Below are 11,165 nucleotides of genomic sequence, written 5' to 3'. Positions count from 1 at the left end.
ACAACGCAAGTAGCCTTCATTAGGTGAAAGAGCAGAACTGTCGGGACGACAGTGCTTCAATGAGCGTTGCTGAGATTCGTAGCGTCTTTTAAGCTCGGTGAGAGGCGTGAAACGTCTTGACAAAGGAGTTTACGTATCAAAGCAGGTGAATTTAGCATTGAAATAGCTGAGGGATTAGCTTGTGACAGAAATAGCTATGTTAAAGTCAAAGTTTACCTATCAACAGAGGCATTTAGTACATGGACGCTAAAGGCCTCCAACTACCCAACTATCATACAGTAAACCGATGTGAAAAAACTAAGTCTATATTACATCAATATAATAAATGTACTTAATATATTCTTCAATAAGCTGAGCTATTAATCACAAAGCGACTGGGTATACACTACACTATATAATGAAAACATATAGTAAACAAATAAAAAAACTAAAATATATACTAGCACAATGTTATCAATAAACTCTATATACTCTCCAATCAGCTGAGCAACACAACAATAAGTCGCTATATATCACAATGCCATATAGCGAGAAATGGCGGTTTTCTTTCCCTCAACGCCAGCACCACGGACAGCGGCGAGCCCCGTTCAGACGGACGAGTCAATCCATGCTCGGAACGGAGGAGGGAGGAGAGAAACAGCCACAATGCGCTGTTATACTCCATGTTATGAACCACTGTCGTCCCGACAGTTCTGTTCTTTCACCTGATGAAGGCTACTTGTGTTGCAGCCGAAACGTCGTGAGAATTTTATTGTCTTATTTTATTTTATTATGTTATTCTCATTCTACGTGACTTTACCGAAAGAAGCAAAGAAGATGAATCCTTGCAGTCACGAAAGCTTTAAATCGAAATCTGTCTGTTAATTTAGTCGTTTATATTCTTGGTTCTTTCGGTAAAGTCACGTAGAAGGGAAACAATAAAAAAATAAAAATATTAAACAATAAAATTCTCACGACGTTTCGACTGCAACACAAGCACTCATCATCAGGTGTGAAAACCACAACAAGAAAATTTGAAAAAAGTGGTGTTTTTTTATGGCAAGCTACTTTTTTTGGATGTCCTAATAAAAAAGAGACCTGATGGTTCAATGAGCCACTCTGTCTACAGGAAAGCTACCCATACGGATACTTACCTGAAACCGGATTCCCACCACCATCCATCCCAGAAGAATTCCCTCATCAAGACTCTGCACCATAGAGCCCAATGCATATCCGACCAGGAACACATAGCCAGTGAACTCAAGCACGTACACCAAGCTCTTAAGGCTAATGGTTATTCCGACTACACAAACCGAAAAGCTATCACTCCAACCATGAAGAAGGACCCTCTTGAGGATCCTTTCAAAACCATCACTTTACTCTACATTGCGGGGATCACAAAAAAGATCTCCAAAATCTTGAATAAACACAAGATCCAGGTCCGATTCAACACATTACATAAACTCCGTGATCTGGTTCCGTCTGTAAAAGATGTGATTCCGGACATACAGTACCCTGGCGTCTACAAACTAAGTTACCTCTGTGGTAGTAGTTACATTGGAGAAACCAAACGACATGTCTCGGATCGCATTCGTGAGCACAAAGCAGACCTGAAACACGGTAGGACCAACACCTCGGCCGTGGCAGATCACTGTTATAATTCAGTAGGTTCACATGACATTGACTTCTCCAAGACAGAGGTTCTTTGTAAGCCATCTGGCTACCATGAGAGATTCGTTCATGAGGCTATCCACATATACAAACACAGAGACAATTTCAACCGAGAAGATGGATTCTGGCTTAGCAATCATTGGAAGAATTAGTTAAACCATTTCGGGTCTTAATTGATTGATCACGCTTAAGGTGACTTTTGGACCGCATCCATTATTTTTCGTCTCCCCCCTCCTCTTTTCCGAACATAGATGGACTCGTCCATCTGAACAAACTGTCAAATCGCTATCCGTGGTGCTAACGTTACCGCCACTTTTTTCAAATTTTCTTGTTGTGGTTTTCACATCTGATGATGATTGCTTGTGTTGCAGTCGAAACGATGGAGGGACGTGACTTTACCGAAAGAACCAAGAATTTGAATTCCTGCAGTCACGAAAGCTTTAAACCAAAATTTAGTCATTTATATTCATGAATTCTTATATTCAGCCTATAACACATGGATTTCTTTGTCTCTCATGACATCTGCGTGCTGTTATCTGCGGGTGTCAGTGGGAGCGTTCCTGACGGCGCTTTTGATAGCCTCGCCCAACTCAGCAACTTGCAGCTCTACAACAACCCCTGGGATTGTGACTGTGGCCTCCAGACATCCCGAGCGGTGCTGTCTGGACGCGTCTGCAGCTCGTGCGAGTACACACAGCCCCCCCCCCCCCCCCGTGGTCAGTGACAACCCCCCTACAAAGCCGCCCCGAGTATCTCTCTCCGTGTGTCTCTCTCCGTGTGTCTCTCACCGTGTGTCTCTCTCCGTGTGTCTCTCACCGTGTGTCTCTCTCCGTGTGTCTCTCTCCGTGTGTCTGTCTCCGTGTGTCTCTCTCCGTGTCTCTCTCCGTGTGTCTGTGTCCGTGTGTCTCCAGCTGTGTCACTGGGTTGATCTTTGTTTTGTTGTCTATTTGCGTGTATCTGTGTCTATACAGCGAAACACACTCACATAGGCTTGAAATGCCATGCATAACAGATAGCCTAAATATACTTATATTTCGATTTAAAGCTTTCGTGACTGCAATGATTCATCTTCTTTGGTTCTTTCGGTAAAGTCACGTAGAATGAGAATAAAATAATAAATTGATAAAATAAAATAACACAATAATAGAATATTATTGTGTTATTTAAACGCAACCCCAAAAAATAACTTTATTGTTAAATATAAGTATCTTCTTTGGTTCTTTCGGTAAAGTCACGTAGAATGAGAATAAAATAATAAATTGATAAAATAAAATAACACAATAATATTCTATTATTGTGTTATTTTATTTGATAAAATAAAATAACACAATAATATTCTATTATTCTCATTCTACGTGACTTTACCGAAAGAACCAAAGAAGATACTTATATTTAACAATAAAGTTATTTTTTGGGGTTGCGTTTATTTTTTTAAACGAAATGAATGCTGATATCGTTTAATGCAATATACATGGCTGGGCCTGCATTACAATAAACTGCAGAGTGTCCCTGATGGGACGTTTGACTGTCTCTTCAGTCTGCAATATATTTGGCTACACGACAATCCCTGGAAATGCGAGCCCCTGCGCAATGAACTCACCCCGCGGTGCATGCGGCTGAGAAGTCGGAGTCGAGTTGAGTGTCGACCATTGACGGCGCAGAGGATATCGGCCTCTGTCCATTCGTGTTGGAGGCGACAGGCTCGACGATGCACGTGGTGAAGGCAAAGGCGATGATGTTGATGCTGATGAGAACAAAACAAACAGTGACTGCTTCCGTGAAACACACTCACGTATTTTATTATTTTATTCTCATTCTACGTGACTTTACCGAAAGACCCAAAGAAGATGAATCCTTGCAGTCACGAAAGCTTTAAATCGAAATATGCTTCCGTGAACTTACACAAGATGTATCTGCTTTGAAAAATTTAAATCGGATTTGATAAAAAATGCGTTGGCATTTGCTCACAAGCAGAAACAACACGTACACCAGACTTGACACTTTTTTAATAACACCGGCCTGACCGGGACAGTTTAGAGGTGATAAAATAAAGACAGCTACCCTACTATGGTCATATAATGAGAAAACATTTTACTTGTTTGGAAAAGCAGATGATGCAAGGCACAATACCCGGTTCACGTGCGCGAGGAAGACCCAAGGATGACAATGGACAGATAACAGCAAAGCGTGGACGAGGCTCACGCTGGAACTGACAGTGAGGATAGCAGTGGCGAGTGATTGCCCATGGTGCGGCCAACCCGCGGATCGAGGATTGCTGAAACGAGACACAGAGCAGGGAAACGATGGGACAGGCGATGTTGTTGGTGACTCGCACTGCCCGCATTCTTGCGTGGGTTATAATGGAAGCAAAGTTCCCCTCTCACTCGGAATGCGTCTGCAACATCACTAAATATGGAGATGTGAACACCGGCTCATATTTCAAAACAGAGGTGTATGCCGACCCATGGATTGTATGAGCTACGACACCCATAAACTTGACTTTGAATTAAAATAGTTGCGTGTTATGAGGATGCATGTGTGGTGGTGATGTTGGGACGCGCACACACCAACCCAGGTGACGTACAGTACTTACCTGTGTGCGCCGGTTGTGGCACAGCCTAGCCGAGACCCGCTCGAGGGGAGGTATAGAGGTGCTACGATCCCTCGGAACCTGCCCCCCTCGAGGGGAGGGGGTTGTGGTGCTACGATCCCTCAGAACTCCCGCCCCTTGCTGAGAAATCGCATAAAAGGTGGGACCCGGAGAGCAGAGAGGCAGTTCGACCAAGTGAAGATAGAAGACCAGCTAGCCAGACCCTGGAACTCCTCTGACTCGCTGCCCCTTTGAGGGCCGGGCAGAGCAAGCCAGTGGTGCGAACCCAGAGCCGCGAGGGCCGAAGTCCTTCTAAGGGCGGGACTCGTGTGGCTGGTGGTCGAGACCTGCGCCGAAGATGGGCCAGGTCAGTTAGCCTCCTTGTGAGGAAGGGGGTCTAGAATAGAGGAAAGTAGGGAGTTAATGTGGGGTATTAACTTGGGGAGAATTCCCTCGATAGAACGGGTGCAGAGGCCGTTACCTCTTCGAGTGTCAGGGTCGCTACTCTGCTGTATTGAAATTATCTGTAATATATACGTGTTGCCTCAAGTCAACCATCTCCGTCGTCATGAAGGCCACTATACATGTATTTGTATACATGTCGCGTATTGTTAATTATGATAATCATCCTCGCTGAGTCTGCATATCAATCAGCTACAGAGCGTTCCTGACGGGGCCTTTGACAGCCTCGTCAACCTTGAGACGTTAGATCTCGATCCCAACCCCTGGGATTGTGGCTCCAACCATTGAGAAGTGGAATGTGTTTACATGCTGTGGATTCACTGATTCCTGCCATAGACATGTGGAGTTTCCACCACTTCGTCATAACAGCGTTGACGGGTGCCTACTCAAGGCTCATGCACCGTCAAGGCGCTTCCACCCCCGCCAATGTAATGAGAGCCCCTTGCAATGTCTTTGGTACACACCTGGTGAGCATCACTGGATGGGTTCATTGCGAATGGGCTCACAATTCCAGGGATTGTTGTACAACGAAATGTAAATCAGACTGGTGAGACGGTCAAAGGCTCCATCAGGGACACTCTGCAGTTGATTGTTATACAGGGTCAGCCAATCATATTTAGTTCGATGATGCCAGTTTATTGTTAGACAGTTTTAGACGGACCCGTATTGTGTGACCACATCATTTTTTTCGATCATTCAATGTATTTAACACTGTCTATAGATTCATTATATTCGTGGCGTGATAGGATTTCCGATAAATTGCTCAGGACGCTCTTATGCAAATATTATAACTTAGTTCCGTTTTTTTTCGTGTAGGTTTTACAGATTGTAAATGGCAAAAAAGCATTGGTGCATTAAGGGACTACACCCAGAGATGGGAAGAAGAACGCACGGATCAAGGGAATAACCACGAATCACGGACACCGCTTTGACTACCAAGAAAAGCCAGCGGGGCTGGGCAGATCGCGTCCCTCTGAGAGATGATGGGGCCAGTGGACGGGGCCGGTGGCGGGGCGCCAGCCAAGGGATGAGATGCGCCTCAGAGTTCCACTGCCACAGAGATGGAGGGACGAGATCAGTCCGCGTGCTTCACTCAGATGGACTGTGGCATCGAACAACCTTCACGGGTGACGGCGGGGTGGATAAACCTTCACCCAGGCTATGAAAGGAATGTCCCCAGCCATAGTTCTAACTTTAAAAGAAGCCGTGAGCTGTATTGATTGTCACAATGCTTCAAACCGGCCAGCAAAGCCTGGCTCACGGTCTGGGTATGGATGGGGTTCCCTTTCCGACTCATCGGTCAAAACCGTTCCCTACGGGAACCAGGTGAACATTTGTTTTCAATTTTTGCAATTCTGTGCTCTTATATGTATATACGAATATACAAATATGGAACGATGTGTAATATCTGTCTGTAATTTTGTCATTTAAAATCTAGTCATTATGAATGATTATTCTTAGCCTATAACACATGGGTTTATTTGTCTCTGATGACCCCTGCGTGCTGATGTCTGCGGCTGCCAGTGGGAGCGTTCCTGACGGCGCTTTTGATAGCCTCGCCCAACTCAGCGACTTGCAGCTCCACAACAACCCCTGGGATTGTAACTGTGGCCTCCAGACATCCCGAGCGGTGCTGTCTGGACGCGTGCGCAGCTCGTGCGAGTGCACACAGCCCCCCCACCCACATGGTCAGTGCCCCCCCCCACGAAGCTGCTCCGTTGTCTCTCCGTGTGTCTCTCACCGTGTGTCTCTCTCGGTGACTCTCTCTCCGTGTGTCTCTCTCCGTGTGTCTCCAGCTGTGTCTCTGGGTTGATCTCTGTTTTGTTGTCTCCCTCCGTGTATCTGTGTCTATACAGCGAAAAACTCTCACATAGGCTTCAAATGCCATGCATAACAGACAGCCTAAAGATAGGTATATTTAACAATAAAGTTACTTTTTTGGGTTGCATATATGTTTATAAACGAAATCAATGATGATGATATCGTTAAATGCAATATACATGGCTGGGCCTGCGTTACAATAAACTGCAGAGTGTCCCTGATGGGACGTTTGACTGTCTCTTCAGTCTGCGGGTGATTTGGCTGGAAGGCAATCCCTGGAAATGCGAGCCCCTGCGCAATGAACTCACCCCGCGGTGCATGCGGCTGAGAAGTCGGAGTCGAGTTGAATGTCGACCATTGACGGTGCAGAGGATATCGGCCTCTGTCCATTCGTGTTGGAGGCGACAGGCTCGACGATGCACGTGGTGGAGGCAAAGGCGATGATGTTGATGCTGATGAGGACAAAACAAACAGTGACTGCTTCCGTGAACTTACACAAGATGTATCTGTATCATTAGACCTCTTTTGCCAGTACCAAAATATAATAATAGGGGTTTTCCCCTTTTTTCTGGCAACAAAACTGAAACCTTTTTACGAGGATTCATGTCTGCATTAACCACAATACCTGCAGTCAAAATGCAAACAAAAAACATACTATGATAATATATGCATTGTCCTTGAAACTGATTGGTCCACACCAAGGGACGGCTTTCTCTTTGAGCCTCGACCCAATTTATGCTCGACCAATTATTATTATAAGATGTATCTGCTTTGAATAATGTAAATCGGATTTGGTAAAAATGCGTTGAAATTTGCTCACAAGCACAAACAACACGTACACCAGACTTTACACTTCTTTAATAACATTGGCCTGACCGGGACAGTTTAGAGGTGATCAAATAAAGAAAGCTACCCTACTATGGTCATGTCATGAGAAAACATTTTACTTGTTTGGAAAAGCAGATGATGCAAGGCACAATACCCGGATCACGTGCGCGAGGAAGACCCAAGGATGACAATGGACAGATACCAGCAAAGCGTGGACGAGGCTCATGCTGGAACTGACAGTGAGAATAGCAGTGGCGAGTGATTGCCCATGGTGCGGCCAACCCGCGGATCGAGGGTGGCTCAAACGAGACACAGAGCAGGGAAACGATGGGACAGGCGATGTTGTTGGTGACTCGCACTGCCCGCATTCTTGCGCGAGATATAACGGAAGCAAAGTTCCCCTCTCACTCGGAATGCGTCTGCAACATCACTAACTATGGAAATGTGAACATCGGCTCATATTTCCCAACAGAGGTATATGCCGATCCATGGATTGTATGAGCTACGACACCTATTAACTTGACTTTGAATTAAAATAGTTGCGTGTTCTGAGGATGCATGTATTTCTTTACATGTCGCGTATTGTTAATCATTATTATCACCCTCGATGAGTCTGCAGTTCAATCAGCTACAGAGCGTTCCTGACGGGGCCTTTGACAGCCTCGTCAACCTTGAGACGTTAAATCTCGATCCCAACCCCTGGGATGGTGGCTCCAACCATTGAGAAGTGGAATGTATTTAAATGCTGTGGATTCACTGATTCCTGCCATAGACATGTGGAGTTTCCACCACTCAAGGCTCATGCACCGTCACACCTGGTGAGCATCACTGGATGGGTTCATTGCGAATGGGCTCACAATTCCAGGGATTGCTGGACAACCAAATGTGAGTCAGACTGGTGAGACGGTCAAAGGCTCCATCAGGGACACTCTGTAGCTGATTATTAGACAGGGACAGCCAATTATTTTTAGTTTGGTGCCAGTTTACTGTTAGACATTTCTAGACGCACCGTATAGTGTGACAAAATCATCATTTTCAATCGTTCAATGTATTTAACACGGTCTAAATATTCATTATATTTGTGGCGTGATAGGATTTGTGACAAAATTGATGAGGATGCTCTTATGCAAATATTATTTTTCATTTCAGTTTTTTCGTGCAGGTTTTACAGATCGTAAATGTAGAAAAGCATGGGTGCATTAGGGGACTACACCCAAAGACGGCAAGAAGAACGCACGGATCAAGGGAATAACCACGAATCACGGACACCGCTTTGACTGCCAAGAAAAGCCAGCGGGGCTGGGCAGGTCGCGTCCCTCTGAGAGATGATGGGGCCAGTGGACGGGGCCGGTGGCGGGGCGCCAGCCAAGGGATAAGATGCGCCTCAGAGTTCGAGCGCCACAGAGATGGAGGGACCAGATCAGTCCACGTGCTTCACTGAGATGGACTGTGGCATCGAACAACCATCACGGATGGCGGTGGGGTGGATAAACCTTCACCCAGGCTATGAGAGGAATGTCCCCAGCCATAGTTCTGACTTTACAAGAAGCCGTGAGCTGTGTTGATTGTCACAATGCTTCAAACCGGCCAGCAAAGCCTGGCTCACGGTCTGGGTATGGATGGGGTTCCCTTTCCGACTCATCCGTCAAAACCGTTCCTTACGGGAACCAGTTGAACATTTGTTTTGAATTTTTGCAATTCTGTGCTCTTATATATACGAATGAACAAATACGGAACGATGTGTAAAAACTGTCTGTTAATTTAGTAATTTATATAAAAGAATTATTATATTCAGCCTATAATACATGGATGTATTTGTCTCTGATAACATCTGAGTGCTGTTATCTGCGGGTGTCAGTGGGAGCGTTCCTGACGGCGCTTTTGATAGCCTCGCCCAACTCAGCGACTTACGGCTCGACAACAACCCCTGGGATTGTGACTGTGGCCTCCAGACATCGCGCACACTCCTGTGAAGTCGTGTGCACGTATATCAACCCACGTGCTTTCGTGTTGAAGATGGGTGCTTTGATGATGTACGTGGAGGCAAATGCCATGATGATGATGTTGGTTTTAATATTAAACCCAATACTTCTTCTACGAACCTATACGATACGTAACTGTTTTAAAATCAATCTTGAGTTTTACTGTGAATGATGTAAAATAAAATGGTACTCCTATAGCAGAGTCTCTCACAGTGGATCACCGCTGTTGACAACCCACAAAATGGTACTTATTTTACAATCAATTTACCCCAATGGAATGATTAGCTGAGTCAATCCCAGACTGCGATTTTAACTCGCGATCTTTCCTATTGTGAGTCTGGTTTTGCCCCCACATCGACACCTAATGTGATAATAATAACAATAACCCGTGTTATTGTCTATCTTTAACAATAATAACCACGTGTATTTGTCCAGGCAGAGGCCTGTGGCGATGCTTGAGTGTAGAGACACTGAAGCATACATTTGTTATTATCAATGTTGTTATTGACACAACTGATAACTTTCTATCAAAGGAATGGCAAATTATACTGGTAGGAACGAAGTTGTAAACTGAGTGTACCAGCCTGCAATAGATTAATGCGTCCGACCGTCCGTCCGTCCCCTTTCAATACTTTAACGAAGTGAAATCTCGTGCTGTTGGGTGTAAAATCAGCAATTGACAGCGCAGAGACTTGTCCTACCAGCCCACCCTGCAGGGACCTGTTATTCATGAAATCATATTTCCGGGAAAAAAAAAATCTCATGTATTTGTTGTTATTTGTTTATGAACGTAAGCGGCAATTTTAAGCTCCGGGAAAGCTGCGACTTAACCCTGTCATCATAAGCAATGGCCTATCCACTGCTGGATAAAGGCCTCCTCACGCCCTCGCCAGTTCTCACGCTCTGCGCAGCCGCAACCAATCTCGCTCCTCCGCGCCGCCATCCTCCCGGGCGCAGAGGCAGAATCCTTGAGCAGCTGACTGACAATGGCATGTTGAACAATGGCATGTTGAACAATGACATGTTGAACAATGGAATGTTGAACAATGGCATGTTGAACAATGGAATGTCGAACAATGGCTCAGGTTGCCAAACGGAGATGACCGCTGACCCGTGGCCTGTTTGAGCTGAGACACTTCGACTTAACTTTGAATAATAAAACTAATAATACTCATCATAATAGTTGCGTACGAATGCCTTGTTCCTATTATTTTCACGTGTCACGTATTATTGCTCACAGTATGATTAGAGACACCGCCACCTTAATTGAGTCTGAGTATCAATCAGCTACAGAGCGTTCCTGACGGGGCTTTGAGAGCCTCGTCAACCTTAAGATGGAAGGGTGGCTCAGTGGTAACAGTAGCGACTCACAGCAACAAAACAAGGGTTAGATTCCTGACTTGCGTGACTTTCTGTGCAGAGTTTGAATGTCTCTCCCTCTCCTGCATGGGGTTCCTCTGAGTTCTCCGCTTTCCTCCCATAACTAAAATACGCACACAATGCCATGCAGGAAAATATCCGTAAATTACTCAAATCGTGATTACACACAGCATCATCACAGCCTATTACGGACACTGAGAGTCTTGCGACTCTCCTGGGAAAACAAAGCTTAACAACAATAATTAATTAGAACAATGCTGTAGATACACTGATCCCCGTCATATGAATATGGACTTTCCACCACTTGATCGTTACAGCCAGCAGTGACGGGTGATGACTCAACGCTCAGGCTCCGTCAAGGCGCTGTCATCCCCACCAATGCAACGAGAACCCATTGCAATGTCTTTGGTACACACGTGGTGAGCATCACTGGATGGGTTCATTGTGAATAG

This window comes from Petromyzon marinus, chromosome 58 (assembly GCF_048934315.1).
Source record: "Petromyzon marinus isolate PM22_M1 ecotype Great Lakes invasive population chromosome 58, UKy_Petmar_22M1.pri1.0, whole genome shotgun sequence".
Classification (NCBI taxonomy): domain Eukaryota; kingdom Metazoa; phylum Chordata; class Hyperoartia; order Petromyzontiformes; family Petromyzontidae; genus Petromyzon; species Petromyzon marinus.
Note: the sequence above shows the minus strand (reverse complement) of the source record.